This window comes from Dromiciops gliroides, chromosome 1 (assembly GCF_019393635.1).
Source record: "Dromiciops gliroides isolate mDroGli1 chromosome 1, mDroGli1.pri, whole genome shotgun sequence".
In the NCBI taxonomy this organism is placed as follows: Eukaryota; Metazoa; Chordata; class Mammalia; order Microbiotheria; family Microbiotheriidae; genus Dromiciops; species Dromiciops gliroides.
This window is the reverse complement of record NC_057861.1, coordinates 269877840-269898413: the sequence shown is the minus strand read 5'-3', so window position 1 is coordinate 269898413 and position 20574 is coordinate 269877840. Positions and strand designations below refer to the sequence as shown.

Sequence of the window (20574 nt, the reverse complement as noted above, 5' to 3'; positions counted from 1 at the left end):
AATACTTTAAAGTCTGAAGAGTGCTTTACATGTATTATTTTAGTGATCACCATAACTCTGTTATTTAGGTTTTATTATGCCCATTTCACAAATGAGGAACCCAGGGTCACTCAAGCTACTAAGTATCTAAGTAGCAATGGGGATCAAGGAGGATTTTGATTCTACTTCTAGGACTAATGATACATTGAATGGAACTTCTTCTGATGATCTATGTGTATCTATGTACATATACATGCATGCACACACATCTGTGCATGCAATACATATTTATGCTTGCAAGCACGTTGGTTTTTGAGTATCATTAACATGAAATTATAGAAATAAAATTTTATAAGCACAAACCCATGTTATAACCCTGATAATAAAGTACAAAGTAAAAATAAGAAAACTAAATTAGCCAGTCTACATTGGACTTTGTTATCTTTTTGTACCCTTAAAATCCTTTACAAAATAGTCATCTCAGATCAGTAAAAGATGATTCTCCATTCAATGTCATCATCCTCTACAATAGATTGCACCTGCTTTTGCCTAGTCTTCCTTTAGTATGAATGACTGATAATTGACTTGCTGATTACCACTCCTTTGGGAATGCTTTTCCATACATGGTTTGTTGACCTTCCCCTGACCCCTAGTATCATATGGTCCACCAGCTGCAACATCTCTCCCTCCTTTATGTTGTTGCTGCTGTTGTTCCTTGCATACTTCTTTGGGCTGTGCAATTTTGATTTCACACTTCCCATGACCAATTTGATGACATCTGTTTTCTAATAATTTCCTTACTGGTTCTTCATCTGTATATGTAATAAAATAGAATCCTTTTTCATTAGCTTCTGTGAGCATAGAAAATTCAATATTCTCAGTCTTGCCAAACGTTCCAAAATATTCTTTGATTTGTTATTCAGATGTATCTCCCCCCAAATACTTTCATTTTAAAGCTTTGGCCATTTTGGGGTCTATCCACTTGCTATTGTGTATGTGTTCTTTAAGTTCCTGGACCTTATTAAGACTGTCAGTATCTTTGAAAAGCATGAATCCAAATTTCTTTGATCTTCCAATGACTAGATCACTTTAAATATGCAGTCTACAATCCTGCCAGAATGATAGGTATTTGGCCGGTTCTTTCTTACTTGTATCCCAGCTTAGCCCTCCAAAAATATACTATCAATGTCCTGCTTATTCTTGCTCATGTTGATTTTGGACCCTTCACCTGAATTTCAGGTACATACTATACTTATTCATGCCCTCTCTGGTGGCAGGGCTATCAGCTGAGGGAAGGTGGCAAGGAGACAGAGTCCCAATTGTGGTAGCTTATAGGAAACTGGAATTAAAATGACAGGAAGAGCCATCATCACATATTTAACAGATTGTAAGAAATACCTAGCAGGAGCAATTTCAGAAATTTTAGGAGTCACATTAAAGCTATTTGAGTAAATTATTGCTTTGGGTAACCTAGTGGCTTTAAAAGTTATTTATCTCTGAAAGTGGTAACATTTCTAGGAAGAATCTGTTTATCCTATTTTAAAATAATTGCAATGTGCTCAATATATAAAGGTAATGCTACTGAGCTACTATCAGCAGGCTATCTGCTGTAAGTGGTTTCTCTATTACTTGTGATAGATTGGCATTGAACCATCCATACACTCCCACCTGAGTCCCTAAACTTAAAGACATGCATTTGTGATATGGCTGACAGGGCTGTGGGTGAAGTTTTTCATGGAATAAAGGAAAGATAATTAACCCATACAGGGAAGGATCTAGTGATCTTTCTTTGCATTGACATTTTACCCTGGCTCTGCTACTCAATAGTTGTCTGACCATAGGCAATTTCACCTAATTGTACTGACCATAGTTTCATCTTTATGAAATGGGAATCATATTGCTGATGATTTTAGGGAAGCACTTTCAAAACCTTAAGGTTTTTTAAAATTTTATTTATTTTATTCTGAACTTAAATAAGCATTTTGATAACATAGTAGAATAGCAAAAAGGATGATTGCACATGAAACTGAAAATCTATTATGCACAACTTGCTATTTCTATTATATTGTTGTGTTATATTTATTATATAATAAAGTCATCATGTAGCTTTCTTTTTTCCTTTTTTCTTTCCCCCACTTGAGAAATACACACACACACACACACACATATGTAAAACCATTTAAAAGGTATTAAAGCGGGGGCGGCTAGGTGGTGCAGTGGATAAAGCACCAGCCCTGGATTCAGGAGTACCTGAGTTCAAATCCGGCCTCAGACATTTGACACTTACTAGCTGTGTGACCCTGGGCAAGTCACTTAACCCCCATTGCACTGCAAAAAAAACCCCCAAAACAAATAAAAGGTATTAAATCCAAATCCTTAACTCATATACATTGCACCATTCATTCATCTAAAATTTCATCTCACCAATTCTCATTGATACCTATTAGGTTAAACATGCCTCCTCTTCTTAGGACCTCTGGTTCTTTTTGTTTGTTGCCTAAACTTTGGGCATTTGGGTATAGCTATTTGAGGCTATAGGTTTCACTACTGGCTTATTTCTTAAATTTTTGTCTCCTGTAAACTTCTGGGCATCTCAATAAATGTATTTTTCAACCTTTGTAGCTATTTCTAGCATTGTGTCTAACTTGAGGGACACATGCCCATGTGTGTGTGTGTATGTGTGTGTGTGTGTGTGTGTGTGTGTGTGTATGTGACAATATAAATATGTCTATATGTCTATATCTCTATCTATCTAGTTTTTTCCTACCTCCCTCCATTTTAGTTTAAAACCATTCTATAAAATTTGCATGACTCTTGACAAATATTTCTTTACTAAGTATGCACACTATGTCTCTGGTCAAGAATCTGCCATCATTTCATTGTAATCTATGACCTGGATGTCCAAATTCCATTCTCAGCCACCACTTTCTTAGCTAGCTTTCCCATCCCTAATTGTTTTCTCACTTTGAACTGACAACAATGAAGAAAACACAATTGATGATTCCTATGGTCATCAATTTCCCATCCAAGATTTCATAATTGTTGGCAATACTTTTTAAGATTCCTTCTGATAGTATTGTTTGTGCTCATTTGAATCACTGGAAGGGGTTAGCTGTCACCCATGCTGACAATTTTTGGAAGGTTCTTTGTTATGCCTTAAACATGACTTAGGAAGATAACAGACTTCTCTATTGTTGTCTCATCTTGATAAATAGCTGCTTTAGTAACTCTGAGCAGGGAATCACCAATTACTATCACTGTTCTCTTCTTTTCTGATCCTTATTAGATGATAGCTCACCTGATACCTTCTGTGCCTCAGTCATGTCATTTTTTTGAGGATAGAGTCCTTCTTCTAAAAGCTTTTCACTCTCCTCTCTTTCTTTTCTTTCTCTTTCTTCTCTGGGTAATTCTCACTTACTCCATTCTAATACCTTGACAGAGTCGAGTTTCCTCTCCTATACTTCACCTTCTTTTATTTTTCTCACTTTGAAGTCTTATTTCTCCTTTTAGGGATGCTTCATTCCTTGTAACAACCTACAATATGGAAAGGCATTTTCTGAGGTTCATTATTTTCTCTTCAATGGATCAAGGTTGGCCTGTCTTTGATACTCAGAAAGGACTTGATTGCTGTGGCAGAAATACAACACCAGATGCAATAATCGTACAATTTCCCCGAATTTCCATAATGGTTGAGATTTCAAACCTTATTTTATTGAAAAAATTAATATTAAACACCTGGTAAAACTTTATAAGCAAATATATAACTTGATTATAAAAATATAATGAGGATTTCATTCACCTTTGTTTCCTTACTCTTAGCAATTTCATGGGTTCACCAAATTCCCCATAAGCTTTGAACCAACGTTTTCTTTCACCATTTTGCTGTACTCACCAATCCATGCTATCAATTTGCTTTACCCTCTAATTGTTTCATTTACCTTTTCTAATCTTATCTTGTCTTCACAATTACCTTCTTTTTCTTTACTACAGTTCTTATGTCAGGTTCTCCTCCCTTAACCTCCACAGTTCTCCTTAATATTCCTTATGGTCTTTAAGTTTTTCTTTGATCCCACTCCTCTTTCATCCTGACAGCACAATCTAGATGAATATATTAGCCTAAGTTTCCTTCTAATTTTCCTAAATTTTCCCCAAATTACACCAAATTTTTCCTCCCCAAGTTCAATCTCTAAACTACATCTCTAGTGTATACTATAAGTCACTTACCTGATTTTCTTCTAATTTAGTTCAAATTCTTTTTTTCTTCTCATTTATTCTCCTCTAAGTTTCTTTCTTTCCTCCTGGAGGCAATTAGGATCAAGTGACTTGCCCAAGGTCACAAAGCTTGTAAGTGCCTGAGGCTAGATTTGATCTCAGGTCCTCCTGTCCCCAGGGCCAGTGCTCTATCCACTGTACTATGTAGCTGCCTCCTCCCAAATCCTGTACCCCTCATAACTTTCTACTTTGGAAGAAAGAAATAGTTTAGATGCTAATATTATTTTCCTAATTATCAATTAGCAGATTTGCTGTGTAGTTAAGAATCTCCATACAACAATGAGAAAAAGATGTAAATTTAATTCAAATTTACTCTTTAATCTTTTCCTTTATAAAGTTATTGTTAACCTTTCTTTGAATTATCTCCTAAAAATAGATGTATTTGTCTTATGAATAGTTTTGTTCTCTGATATGCCCATCTACTAAATTATTCCGTATGAAATATTCTTGGTATGTTTGCAAAAGCAGGCATGTCTTCAGTCAGAAAGGTGGCTACTTGAATATTACCTTGATAGCCACTTGTGGTTAGTGACTAGGCAGGTTAGCCTCAGACAATTTCTATCAAGAGGTACAGTTTAATTGTGTACAATTCCCCTGCCCCTTCAAAAAAAAAATTGTGAATCTATGGGCAGAGTAAGCAGCTGTCAACGTGGTATTATGATCTAAGCAACTCTGAAAGGCCTCCTGATCAAATCTATCTTTTCTACTTGTTTGTCATAGTCCCTGAAATTATCATCATTAGAAGGAAGGAAGGAAGGAAATAAGCATTTTTTAGGCATCTACTATATGCCTGGCACTCAGCTAAGTGTTTTAGAAATATTTTCTCATTTGTTCTTTTTTTTTTTTAATTTTTAATTTTTATTTATTTATTTATTTTTAGTGAGGCAATTGGGGTTAAATGACTTGCCCAGGGTCACACAGCTAGTAAGTATTAAGTGTCTAAGGCTGGATTTGAACTCAGGTACTCCTGACTCCAGGGCCGATGCTCTAGCTGTCCCCTCATTTGTTCTTTACAACAACCTGGGAGTATTATTACCCCCATTTTAAAGTTGAGGAAAATAAGGGAAACCTACAGCTTGACAAGATTTGAACTCAGGTGTTCCTTTCTGCAAGTCCAGTGTTTTATCTACTGTGCCACCTAGCTATGAAGTTATTCTTTTAAGTCAAAGATTTGAATGGCTCTTTTAGAATAAAACTGTTTCATTTTTTTCTGGGAGGGGTAAGCTTTTGTCAATCTATCAGCAATTTTTTAAGCTCCTATTTTGTATTAGGAACAGTGATAGGTATAATTGCTTATTATAAATTTGTTTATCAGAATAACTTCAGTCACCTTGAAAAAACTTGAGTAAATAGTGAATGCTCAAGAGAAATACATTTTGATAAAGGGGAAGGAGTTAGGAAAGGCACAGAGTAAAGTAAGGAGTATTGCCAGGTTAAGACAGGATTAAAAGAAAAGGTCTTTCCTTTTTGGTAATCAACAAATAATCTAAGCAGTAGAATATTATATTCTATCCACTTATCCAAATTGGTGTAGCTTCAGCCATGTAGTAAAAACAGATAAGTGAAGAGCTATTGGTTCTCATTTGCATGTGTATAAAATGCACGCATGCATGCATGTATGCATACACATATACCTATGTATTTACATATATATGTACACATATATGTATATATCCATATAATATCATTAGAGACAACAATGTGATAGAAGTTATAGTATCAGCTTGTTTTATAGCAATGACAAGACACAGGGATGTCAAATAAAAAATCAAAATACAGCACAGTATTATTTCTATTTTAATAAAATGATGTCACAAAATCATTAAAACCATGACAATCTGATATATATATGCATATGTATACACATATGTACACATACATGCATGTGTTTATAAATGCATGTATAAAACTTTAAGTATTTTAGTCTTAAGAAATAAGTCCTTATTAGGGAACAAAAAGGCATGGTGACATCAGGAAGGTAATTGTATTCTTTCTGCTCCATCTTTGTATTTGAATCCCTAGGGTGGCTCACAACAGAGTCATTATGGAACTATATGAATGAAAGCAAATTGCATATAAAAATTGAAATGAGTCAATGGGAAGTTTAATTTTTGGTGTTAATGTTTTCCTGAGGAGGTAGCTTGGTCTGGTAGGTGAAGATTAGTAGGAAAGAGCTACATTATAATCCCAGTTCACCATGGGCTTTGCTATTTGACTTCCATTCAATTGTTTAAACTCAATTTCTTCATCTGTACCTATTGTATAATAATACTAAACTCATTCCAGCCAACCTTAGAGAAATGCTGTTAGGATTTGTGACAATTTAAGAAGCGTGTTGAGCTCAGAGGATGATAATGGAAATTATCATTATTAAACAAAACACAGCATAATACAAATTTATGTTCTTTCATATATTTCATTCAAATGATTCTCCTAAGCACTTTAGAGGCATAATTGGATATTCAGAATATAAATATTGTAGTATGGAGAAAATAATTTTATGCAATATTTTGTAATTTGCTATGAATAAGATTAAGATTTTATAGATAGCCAACTATAAACATATTGAATATGAAAAATGTATGCATGAAGTCATTGGTCCAGGGATCTGAGAACCAAAAGACAGATAACAATGGATCTGAATTCATGGAATAGATTGATCACATTTAGAAAGTTCATTGACTATTTTGAATGAACTAAATCTGGAAAAACATGGGGAGAAAATTGTCATAGTATGGTAAAAGATGGTAGTTTAGGATTATTGTTGTTGTTCAGTCATGTCTGACTCTTCATAAGCCCATTTGGGCTTTTCGTGGCAAAATACTGGAGCGGTTGGCTATTTCCCTTTCAAGCTCATTTTACAGATGAGGCAAATGGGGTTATGTGACTTAACCCAGGCGGGAAAAGGGGATTTTGGCTGTTACTACAGGCCTTTCTTTGACTGAGTATTTGAGCTTACCTGGTCTCTTAATGTAGGAGGTGGGGAGGTTACCAAAACCCTTGCATAGCCAATGTATTGTACTGTTCTCCAAACAACATCATGAGAAATTGAGGAAGGACCACAGTACCTTGGGTGAACCACTTATAGCAAACTTATGGTTTTTTTTTTTGTTTTTTTTGTTTTTGCAGGGCAGTGGGGATTAAGTGACTTGCCCAGGGTCACACAGCTAGTAAGTGTCTGAGGCTGGGTTTGAACTCAGGTCCTCCTGAGTCCAAGGCTAGTGCCTTATCCACTGCGCCACCTAGCTTATAGCAAACTTATGGAAGGACTTGAATAAGGATCCCCAAGGATGGGCAGGCAAGGATGAATTGCAACCCATTCATGTTGCCTTGTTGTAGGGAATATTCATTCTAATGAGATCACAGATCCATGGGAATATTTGAGTATTGCCTGTGCTATACGTATTTCACGTTACCTATCTAATTCTCCATAGCCCTGGAAGCCATAACTAGAAATTCTTATGATGCCCACTCTACAGTTCTGAGTTTAGAAATCCTGATCCTTCATTATTGTTGCTACTGAGTCATCAGACTATGTTCTCAAATTCAGTGTTATACTATAGGAAACATTTTACAATTATTTTTTATAAATACCACTTAAACTACTTTTTTATTCAGGACAGCTACCACAGATTTTTGTCATCTTCCATTGTTCTTTAATAACTTAGCACGAGGCTTATGTTTCATTTAACTAGATCCCCAAAGTGTAGTTTTCTGACTGATTTGTAATTGAATGGATTAAAAGCTTTTATTGGAGAGAACCCCTTCCATTAAACTGAGAAGTAAAAGACTCATACTAATTAGCAGGAGACCCCACCCCTGCTTGAATGGGCTGGGGTTTTTTTTTTTGTTTTGTTTTGTTTTGTTTTTTTGCCCCTTTCCTTTAAAGAAGCAATCTTTTCTGTGATTGAAAGAGTAGAAACTTATCAGTTCTTGCATTACTTACCTCATAGTACTTCTTTGAGAAAAGTGTTTTATAAGATAAAGTACTGTATAAACCATGAGATAATTATTATATGAACATGACCCATTTACTCTAGCTAGTGTTTACATAGCAGTTTTAAAGTTTGCAAAGACCTTATTATACATGATCTCATTTAAGCCTAACAACAGTCTTGTAAGATATGAGAGAAAGCATTATTAATAATCAATGCTTTGGGGAGATCCAGAGTTCCCCATTTTTTCTAAACTCCTGATTTTGAAAAAGTTTAATCTTTTGAAGGACATTGTTGATAATGAGACTGGACTACCTTGTTTTATTGTGTTCCGTTCAGGCTTGGATGGGGCATAAATTCTTTGAATAGATTGCTGAAGCTTGGGGCTGGTCTGGGTATAGAGAGAGTCTCTCTGGCCAAGGGTAACATGATGTCACTCTCAGCCCCTCATTGTAATATTCTTTCTCTCATTAATTGTTATCCAGTCAGAGTTGATTGCCATGCCTCTTCCAAAAGAACATATAAGCCCTGAGTTCCTGACATGATTGCCTTTGGTCTTAGAGAGATGGCCAAATGCCAATCCTTTTATTAATAAATCTGCTGGCCTTATTAATAAAGTGACTAAATTACCCAGACACTATGTCTCTTGAACCTTTTAATCACCACAGATAGATACTGCTAGTAATAACCTCATTTGCACAAAAGGGCCTTTGAGATGTAGAGAAGTTAAGGTATTTGCCAAAGATCATGGAACTAGTAAGTGTCAGAGGCAAGATTAAAATCTCCTGACTCCAGTTCCCTGGCTATCATAATAGCCAGATGATGTTCATGCATTCATTTTTATTATTATTTAAGAGGTTGGAGAAGCTAGATAAAGGCTAGACATTTATTTTATCACTTCACAAAGGTTAAAAAATAGCCAAGTTTTGGGGCAGCTAGGTGGCACAGTGGATAGAGCACTGGCCCTGGATTCAGGAGGACCTGAGTTCAAATCCGGCCTCAGACACTTAACACTTACTAGCTGTGTGACCCTGGACAAGTCACTTAACCCCAATTGCCTCACAAAAAAAAAATAGCCAAGTTTAAAAAGTTACCTCATTGAGTTTTTTTTTTTTGCCATATCTAGAAACAGTATTTTAAGTAAATATTATCCAATTAAGAGGTGTATTTAAAATGGATCCAGTGCTAAATGATTAAGAACAATACCATAAAAACATTCCTTTTTATGTTGAGAAAAATAACCTGGTTATGGTCTGAGAATAGGTCCAACATTGAGGATATTTATCAAATATGCCAAAAAAGTCATACAGCATGTACCAGAGAATTGACCCTCCCCCCCCTTTTTTTTGTAGAAGTGATATTTTCGAGGCAGCTAGGTGGTGTAGTGGATAAAGCACCAGGCCTGGATTCAGGAGGACCTGAGTCCAAATCCAGCCTCAGACACTTGACACTTACTGCTAAGCTGTGTGACCCTGGGCAAGTCACTTAGCCCTCATTGCCCTGCAAATAAAAAAAGTGATATTTTCTTGGATAGTTCATAACTTTTTTTTAAGTTCATAACTTTTGGAGGTATTTTTGCTTTCTATATTGCATATTGTCCACTTAAAGCAGATAGAATTAACACCTAATGTTTCAGTGTCACAATGAATATTTTAAAGGACTATAAATTTACTATTGCCTAAAAATATATTATTATTACGATCAAAATAATATTTTCTTCAGTTTAAACAAATCAAATAACAGAAGTTTATAGGTGATATTTTACTCTACTAGTCTGACATCAGGAGCATTTAGTACTAGAGAATATTTAATCCTTTTGAGTGACCCTAATCATGCAATACTTTCCTACAGGGAAAATTTATTCTCCATCCTAGTTAATGACTATTTCATGGCCTTAAGCATAATTTTTGGCTACACTAATAGCATATGTTAGCCTTATTCTCATAAATAACTAAGCCATTTTTTGAAAATTATTAAGCCATTTCCCTCAATAGTAATTCATGATAGTAAATTCTGTTTTTTAATTATTATTGGAAAGACTAGCCTGCATGTAAAGGAAAGAGATTTAGGCTTAGTGTTTTATCCTGTTGGGGCCTACTTTATTACTGAAAGATTGATCTTTGGAAAACCTTTGAGTCTTAGTTTCTCCTCTGGTAGTTGAAGCTGAATATTAAGGTCTTTTTATTTGCTTTGGGAAGATATCTCAGACTACGGTAAGTTTTCAGGGAACAGGAAGAACATGGTGGCCACATGGTATAATGATTAGCTCTCTAGACTTTGAACCCAATGATCCGTGTTTGAATCTTGGTGAGAGCTTTAGTCTAGGGAGCTAGCTGATATAGGCGATAGAGTGCTGGATTGAGTCAGGAAGACTTTTGTTCAAATCCTGCCTCATATACTTGCTTAGTTATGTGATTCTTGTCAAGCTATTCAACCTCTCAGTCTCAGTTACCTCATCTATACAATGGGGATGATAACAGCACCTACCTTACAAAATTGTGGGAATCAAATGTAAAGTGCTTTGTAAACCTTAAAGTGCTATATTAATATTAGCTATGACTACTACCATGATCACCACCACCACCACCACCACCACCACCATCACTATATCCCTGGGATGCCAGCCTCTGGGAAGCTGTGTGGTACCTCCTACCTGACAATATTATGATCATGTTTAGTATTACCCTGTCTGTGAAAAGAAAAATGTTTCTAAGATAGATGTGAAGTACATTACTAATTCAGCAAAGACTGTTCCATTGCCACCTTGGGACTGAGGAATACTGAGCATAATGGTGGAAAGAGAAGCAGCAAATATCCTGACCTTGCCCATGTCATCCTTTGGGTTGTGGTAGCTTGAGATTCTCCTCCAAACTAAAGAGATAATACTCAAATGCTGATTGACTCCTGAACTTTGTGTGTCTATTTCTTGGAGCGAAATTAGGAGACAGAGAAGATTTCTTTAGTGCAAGCCCTTAAAAAATCAACCCCTCATTGTGGTTTCACTGAGGGCAGGTTACATGGTATGAGATTATTCCCCTTTTCTGAGAGGGAGGATGTATCATGGGAATAATTGCCTTGATTGCGATTGAGATGATATTTGGGCATCTGTGACTGAAGCTGTAAAATCCTAGCTTTGAAAAGATTCATTCCACCCTAGTTTTACAAAGCACAAACAACCCATGTATGTTCAGGGATTACAGTGATGAAGTTTCCACTTTAACTGTATTTGTTTAGTCATTTTCAGTTGTGTCAGACACTTTGTGACCTTGTTTGGGGTTTTCTTGGCAAAGATCCTGGAGTGGTTTGCCATTTCCTTCTCCAGATGAGAAAATTGAGGAAAATAAGGTTAAGTGACTTGTCTAGGATCACACAGCTAATGTCTGAGGCCAGATTTGAACTCAGAAAGATGTTTTCCTAATTCCAGGCTCAGCACTCTACCCATTGTACCACTTAGCTGACATTTAGCTCTGTTAATAATAAAACTAGAAAATAATTTTTCTCAGAATAACAAGAATTGCAATGAACCTCCACTCAGGAAAAAGCAGGTCCTTTCCTGAATGTTTGTCTCATATATTGTCTTTATTCATAGTACATCCCTTTGGCACAGATTAATTTATATATTAAATAAATGGAAAATACTAGGACCACGAAAGTACATTCAAGTGAATGCATTGAATTCAAGTGAATGTAGCATTGAGCTTCTTTCTCTCTGTCTCTTTCTGTCTCTTCTCCCACCCAATTTCTGTCTCTTTGTTTCCATCTCACTTTCTCTTTCTCTGTCACTGTCTGTCTCTCCCCATTCCTTTCTCTCCCTCTCTACATCCCTTTGTAAAATAGAGGCAGGCTACTCCCCTTCACTGATTATGAAGCTCCAAACAAAATAGCCATTTGCAATTGCTGTCTGCTCTCATTAATCTGGTTAGGGGATAGAGCATGCCCTGGAAGACCTGTATTTGACTCCAGCCTCAGACTCTTATTAACTGTGTGATCCTAGGAAAATTACTTAAATGACTTCAGTTTCTTCATCTGTAAAATGGGGAATAATAACTCACCCCTATCTCATAGTTATTTTGAGGATAAAATAAAATAAAATATGTAAAGCAATTTGTAAATTTAAAAGCACTATGTTAGCTATTGGCATTAAGAAATGTATCTATGCATATTATTCTGAATTTATAGAGTTCTTATAATTTTCCTAGATCTAGTGCCAGTGAAAAGTAAAAAATAGCCTATTGGACACGGTTTGGACATCATGAATGCAGCCAGTTCTGCCACAATGTTGTTTGGAAAACTTAAATTTGTTCCAAAATGATTGACATATTAAGAAACAATTTGAATATAATTTGAGTTTTTTTGTGTGTTTGCTCATTCAAAATTTCATCAGGGAAAAAAATGAGAGAACACAGAAAACTGCACAACTTCTCAATTACTCACAAGCTGCAACCCTTCCAATGCCCACTTCCATTAAATTAATTGCAGGTCTTTTTCAAGGTAAAGTGCCATATTTATTGTATATCTTCTGGTACAATAAGAGCTATGAGTGGAGATGGGTTGGTCCAACCCTTCTCCCTCCCTCACCTTCCACCAAGGCTGAGGCCTCCATAGTTACAGAGTTTTTGCTCCCAAGCCCCCAACCACTCAACTTAGCCAGCCTAACCCTCTGAGAACTCAGGTGCAGGCTGTGCAAACAGCCCATGGCAGGGGATACCACAACTATTTATTGGAGTATTTTTTAACCATTCAACATGTACATAAATGTACTACCATTTTGATTTAGTTCCTATCTTTTTTATGTCACTGATGAGGTTGTGCCTCTAACTCCATTTTCCCCAAAGCCCTGTGATTATAATTTTGACATTTTGCATAGTCTAGTGATTTTTAGCAATCCATATTTTGAGTTATAGCAGAGTTGACTGCACCTGTTCATGCTCTTTGGGTTGACCAATGCACTTGCAACTTCCCAAGAATAATTAGTGAGGTTCTGGCAGATCTTCTTGCCCAGTAGGTTGTATATTATTTAAATAATATCCAAGTTGTTTCTCAGAATGAACAGGAACATGTCACAGTTTCAAGAAGTACTCAGCCAGTTCCTTGGCCACAATTTATGTTGCAAGATTGGTAAGTGCATTTTTCCCTTGGACCAGGTAATCTTGGGCTTTGTGTTTGAATTGGAATGGCTACAAATGGGAACAAACCACACACAACTGCTGGCAGGAATCAAAGAGCTAGAGTGTTTCCTAGGAACAGAAAGACTGGCAACAGTTTAGTGGATAGCCTTCCATCAGAAAAATGAGTTTAAATCCTGTCTGATACTAGCTGTATGATAATGGATGAGTCACTTAATTTTATTGAGCCTTAGTTTCGCCATCTGTAAATTTGGATGATTGGTTCATCTGTGTAAAGCACATTGTAAACTTTAATATGTGGTATAATTGTAATTTATTATTATTGCTACATACACTTTATTCCAGGGTACCTGAAGCTGATGGAGCTTTTACGTGTTTAATAAGGAAGACAACATTGTGGAGGGGAATTTTTTTTTATCCTGAAGAGGTTTTGTGTGTGTGGCTTTGTCCTTGTTGTGACATTTGAAATCAAGTTGCCCTTTCTTTGAGGAAGTAGAGGCCTCTGAAAGGGTGTGGAGTTGAAGAGTAGAGGGAGGTGGATTATAACCCAAGGCTGTACATTTCCTAGTAGCATAAAACCTTTGTCAGTTACCTTTACTGGAAAGGAAGTATTCTATAATGGCTAATAGCCACCACAGAATTAAATACCAGCTATTAAGTCTGCCCTTGGAGATCTGGCATAATAATAAATAATAATAATAATAATAATGTCATTAATATATTTCTTTAAAGTTTGAAAAGCTCTTTATATACATTATCAAAGCTACCCTCTGCGTTCAGTACTATAGGTATTATTATTATCATTTTACAGATGAATTAGCTGAGGCTCAGACAGATTAAATGATGGCCTATGGTGATGATTTGGAATGAATGAGACATTCAATTAGGGTCCTAAATGACCACAACATTTTAGTCTATTTTAAAGAGGCCTAGATTTTTATGTGGATACCATTTCTATTGGACATTGTTATATTTGTTTTTCCCTTTGGGTGGTCATGAGTGTTCCAGGACTGAAAAATGCATTAGGAACCCTGACTGAGGATAGCCTGGTTGAAGCTATATACACACATATACATATATACATACACATATACATACATATACATATGTAGAAACATATGCATATATACATATACACATATGTATACCCATGCATATATTCATATGCATAGTAGTAATTCAGTTGAGCAAACATTATCGAAACTTCTATTATGTGCTAATCACTGATGCTATAGAAGGTAGAAGGTATGTTCTATCGTTCTTCAAGAAGCAAGTTGTTATGCTACCACACTATCACTCTGTTACATGGATATTCAGGAAAAGAGAGGACCAAGAACTTAATCTACCAATACTATTAATGAGCAGATTGAGTATAGGATTGCCATAACTATGTTCAAGGGTAATTGGGACTACCATGACATTGAGACATCAATGGAGAATAAATGGAGACTCCTTTAATTCTTTCTTTCTTTCTTTTTTTTTTTTGTGGGGCAATGAGGGTTAAGTGACTTGCCCAGGGTCACACAGCTAGTAAGTGTCAAGTGTCTGAGGCCGGATTTGAACTCAAGTCCTCCTGAATCCAGGGCCGGTGCTTTATCCACTGCACCACCTAGCTGCCCTCAGAGACTCCTTTAATTCTTTGGCAAAATCTATACAAATATGACATCCAGTGGGCTGTTAAAATTACATCACCTTGAGGGAAACTACTGTCCTTGTGATGGTAAATCATCCTTTTAAACTAAGCTACTTGATTCCATCTTCCAGAATAACATTTCCTTCATAGGTAGTATATTTTCATAGAAGCATCTACATGGCTTCTAGTCCAGGCTGTCTCAGATAGGACTTGATGTTTTTAGCCACATTTTGGAAGGGAACAAAAAATGTTTAGAATTCAGCTATTGCTCTCCATGACCTATCACCTACAAGCAAATGGACAAATAGATGTGGATCAAGAAGTCAAACAGTTTCTGTGTTGCAATGCATAATGTCTATGGTGTTATACACTTTGATTGTGGCTGGTCACCTTTTCATGATTCTCTTCTCTAATTTGCCTATTGGATATACACAAGACTCAACAAATAGTGCTGGAAAATCTGGATAAACATCTGAAGATGCAATCAAATTATGATGGGAATGGGAAGGGGAATAGGGAAAACAATGGTGGGGGTTAAGTTGGGGAGGAGGAGCAAGAAAGAATAAAGTTGTGGGTTTTTTTTTCCCCCTAGGAAATTTAAGTAAGAAAAGTTCAGTGATTTACCTAAGGTTTACAATTAGAAGGGTTTGAAACAAATAGTTATTATGATCTTTAACTGTGTCCCAGGAGAAATGACACAACAAACATTCCTATAGATAAGATAGAATTGTAACCATTTCTGAGTCCTCCCTGAAGACATATAGACATTTTTTCCCCGCAAAGAGTGATTGATTCAGAAGCACACACACATATATATGCATATATATATACACACACATACATACATACACATATATGTATTTTGGTTCTTTTCTAGAATGAAGGACAACCATGCACCCACCCAACCATATATATATATGTGAATATATATATGAATATGTATGTGTGTATACATGTATCTGTAATTATGTATATATATAATTTTTATCTATCTATCTATCTATTTATCCATCCATCTATTCATCTATCTACCTATCCATCACTGAATTTGTGATGACCCATAATTCAGGTCCAGCCTAGGTGGTGTGTCAATGAAAGTAACCTGATTTCCCACCATGTCCCTATAGGAATGTGTTTGAGAGGCTGAGGTATATGATCATAGAATCAGAGGTTCAGAACTGGAAAGGATCTTAGAGGATATCTAATTGAATCCTGTCATTTTCCAGATGAGGAAATCAAAGCCTACATTTTAGTAGTTACATTTCATTTTCTGTATTTGAAAAAAAGAACTTGACATCAGAACACAAAATGGCCATTTTTATATCATAATTTTATTTACCTTATGGCAATCTTATTTGCTTTCCCTGCAAATATTTAGAATATTCCCTTTTATGCAATCTTTTATTTTTATTTTTTGCAGAGCAATGAGGGTTAAGTGACTTGGCCAGGGTCACACAGTTAGTAAGTATCAATTATCTGAGGCTGGATTTGAACTCAGGCTCTCCTGAATCCAGGGTTGGTACTTTATACACTGTACCACCTAACTGCCCCCTATATCTGATGTTTCTTTTCTTTTTTCTTTTTTGTTTTGTTTTTGTGGGGCAGTGGGGGTTAAGTGACTTGCCCAGGGTCACACAGCTAATAATTGTCAAGTGTTTGAGGTCAGATTTGAACTCAGGTCTTCCTGAATCCAGGGTTGGTGCTTTATCCACTGCACCACCTAGCAGAAACTTTCCATGAAAATTTGCAATTATGCTGCCTTTTTGTTGCAGTAAATTTCTCATTAGCAAAAGGCATCTAGAATCATTCCCCTAATCTTTTTTTTTTTTTTTTAGGCAATGGGGGTTAAGTGACTTGCCCATGGTCACACAGCTAGTAAGTGTCAAGTGTCTGAGGCCAGATTTGAACTCAGGTACTCCTGAATCCTGGGCCGGTGCTTTAACCACTGTGCCATCTAGCTGCCCCCCATATCTTTTTTAAATAGCTAAATAAACACCTTTAGTTATGGGGTGCTGGAGAAGAATCTTTTAACTTATTCATTTCTCTATTTTGATCTTTCCCCTTCCATCCTTTCTTCCTAACAACATCAGGAACAACATTAAAGGGAGAATATTGTCACAAAGGTCATCATTAGAGGGGACTTTGGAAAGGGTGATAGAGAGGTAATCACTGGTTATCAAGGGAGCACCTTGGTGATGATGGTGTTATGGATTGATTATGTTCATATCATCTTCAGGGTTTGTTTTTTTGTTTTGTTTTGTTTTGTTTTAAATCAGCATTAGAATTGTCACCTCATTTTCTCCATTTTATCTCCCCTTCTAGTAACATGCAGAGACTGAGAAGGGAAAATATTTAGAGAAATAAGGTATAGGCAAAATAACCATATTTTCTAAATGAAAAATTATCACATATGGTCTGACAAGGATATTCCTTTTAAAAGTGCTTGTTAAAGGATGCTGAAAATCAGTATAGGTCCATCACTTCTTGGCTAGTCATCATTGCTGGTGATTTGCTGTGTTCTGTTTGTACCCACCATTCACTTCTCCATCATTTTGGGGATGACTTAAAATTTGATCCTTTGAAAATTCTAATTTTTCTATGATTTGTAATCATATAACATCACTTTGAGAAATAACACATTCACACATAACACAATTCAGCCTTTGAACTATAGGTGAAATAACTCCATAGGGTGTCAATTGAACTGCCTGTCAGAATTTGGAAAACAGGTATTTTTTATCTACTTAGTTTTTCCAGCATGGATGGATAGTGATTATTTTGAATGTGATACTATGATAGCAAGACAACCGTTGGGAGAAAAGACTAGTGGGTAAGTTTAGAACTATATCCACCACCTCTGTCCTGATCACAAAACTAAATTATTTTGCATTAGCTATACAGTTTATCCTAAAGCTGTAGCCATTAAGACCTTCACAAGGTGATCCTGAGTACGCAAATACTCATTGGCTGACCTTTTCCCTTCCTTTGTTCCTTCCTTCCTTTTTAAAAAAGCTATTTATGCTTATCTCTTCCACTGTAGTTCTATTCTAATGACTCATTGTGGTGTGGAGGTGGCCTTGGGTTCTCGAAAGCTATTCCATTGGAACATAAACTCTGGCATGTGCTACAAAGATGGACAGGATACTAATGTGGGCGTATTGCCAGTTTGTATATCTGTTATCTGAGTACCAGTCTATCTAAGTTCAGAGAATTATATCCACCAAAAGGCTGGGTACCAGATGTTGAATATTTTTTTCATTTATATTCTGCAAGATCTCAAATGACCATGTCCTAAGTTGTAGAGACATTGTGAGCCATATTATTTTAGGAATCGTCCATATGATCAAATAATACATCCTTAAAGTACTGGGAAAATATTGCTCATTCTCTTCTCTCTTTCATTTTTCCTCCCCCCCTTCTTCCTTTCCATTGCTTTCCTTTTTTTCGTTTCCTTTCCTATTAATTCTCAACCAGTACCTAGTTCTCTTTATTATCTTCTTTCCCATCTGATACAATTTCAAGGAAATATTTTCCTATTAATGAAGACACTCATCATTTCCTGAAATAGTTTAAAAATGAACTCTCCAAGGGAAGCAAGAGATATCTGAATAATAACACTTTTTTAAAGGATTAACTTCAGATATTAAAGATGATCTACAGTACAGCATTATTCTACTTGCTAGTTTTTTCACCTTAAAAATTTTTTTTTTGTTTTTGTTTTTTTCATTCTTAAATTTAAAGTCATTTTGGCTTTGGGGTCAATTTCTTTTCATCTTTCTTTCCTTTTTTCCTTTCCTTTTTCTTTTCTTTCTTTCTTTTCTTTCTTTCTTTCTTTCTTTCTTTCTTTCTTTCTTTCTTTCTTTCTTTCTTTCTTTCTTTCTTTCTTTCTTTCTTTCTTTCTTTCTTTCTTTCTTTCTTTCTTTCTTTCTTTCTTTCTTTCTTTCTTTCTTTCTTTTTTTGCAGGGCAATAAGGGTTAAGTACCTTGCCCAGGGTCACACAGCTAGTGTCAAGTGTCTGAGGCTGGATTTGAACTCAAGTCTTCCTGAAGCCAGAGCCAGTGTTTTATCCACTGCACCCCCTAGCTGCCCCTTGGAGCCAATTTCAATATAAAACTTCTGATATTTAAATTTTCTTTGGTTTGAGGACTCTTTTTGGCATATTTTGAGCAGACTAAGTTGAGTGTGATGTTGGCATTATTGAAAAAAATTAGAAGTTTCTGGGAAAGATTTAGAAGGGCTTTTAAATTTCCCCTTGGTATATTGTTTCTGGGGCAGACATGTGGTGCTGTGGATAGAGTGACAGGCCTGAAGTCAAGAAGACTAGTTCAAATCTGGTCTCAGACACTTGTGCATGATACTGGTCAAATCACTTAATCCTATTTGACTCAGTTTTTTCATCTGTAAATGAGCTGGGGAAGGAAATGACAAATCACTTCAGTATCTTTGCCAAGACAACCCCAAAAGGGATCACAAAGAGTTGGACACATCTAAAAACAACTAAACAACAAAACACTTGTTTTTACTCCTGGTGGTTGCCTCCATATGATTAGGTACAGCTCATTAGTATAGAATAGGCCCAGTAATTAGACTAAGTTTAGACATAAATAACCACCCTCCAAAACCCCAAACTTCCATAAAATGGTACCCCTCTTAATGTACTCATTTGTTTTTATACACTAAATTTCTTTTGTAGAAAATAAGAAATTACATAGGTTCACTTTCTTTCTTTTCTTTTCTTTTTTAAAAAATAATCTTCTTACTGGTAGATTTTATTTTAAATATTTTTTTTTGAGTGGTAATGAGGGTTAAGTGATTTGGCCAGGGTTACACAGCTAGTAAGTGTCAAATGTCTGAGTCTGGATTTGAACTCAGGTCCTCCTGAATCCAGGGCCAGTGCTTTATCCGCTGTGCCACCTAGCTGCCCCCCAAGATAGGTTCACTTTCAACTTGAACCACCAAATATATCATCTGTCCTGACCACAGGTCCAACTCAGAGTGCTCTTAGATGTTGGGAGAGGAACCTCAAAGTGTTCTATCATGTATGCAGCTTTTGTTAAACCTGAGACACAGAATCAATAAAAAGTCTCTTCTGTGAAGAATCTGGGGCAATATGATAAGCATAGCTGCAAACGGTGAGATACCAGGGGGGATATATACAAAGCACTCATTCTCCCGGTTTCCATTCTCTATGCCTCAATTCACCATCCTAGTAACATTCTGGATCAAAATGACTCTCCCTAGCCAGGGATCCCTTATTTGTATTATTTCCTCCTCTAGAATGTAAGCTTCCTGATTATAGGGGCTGTTTTCCCTTTTGTATTTGTACTTCTAGCAACACATAGTTTAGTTGATACATGGTAAGTATTTAATAAGTGCTTTAAAAATCAATTTCATTTATCTACACATTCATTCATCCAGAAGGGCTTGGTTGACTAGTAGAGCAAGCAAACATAAACAGAAAAGAAAACCCTAGATAACTCACACCATGCAATTGCCAGACTATTCCACATATGACACTTTGTAAACTTTAAATCCATATAAAAGTCAGTTTTTATTACTCCTATTAATAATTACTTGGTTCTGGCCCTTTTACTTCTTGTATGTAATTGCTCAGCAATGGTAATTTTTG

At 36.0% G+C, this 20574-nt stretch overlaps 1 protein-coding gene and 1 pseudogene across 1 annotated transcript in view; one reads left to right on the top strand and one right to left on the bottom strand.

Annotated features, from left to right (window-relative positions):
• Positions 1–20574, top strand: part of CA8 (carbonic anhydrase 8) — a 162202-nt gene that overhangs the window by 35012 nt on the left and 106616 nt on the right. The gene's annotated exons all lie outside the window — the stretch shown is intronic.
• Positions 529–12789, bottom strand: LOC122736993 (annotated as a pseudogene).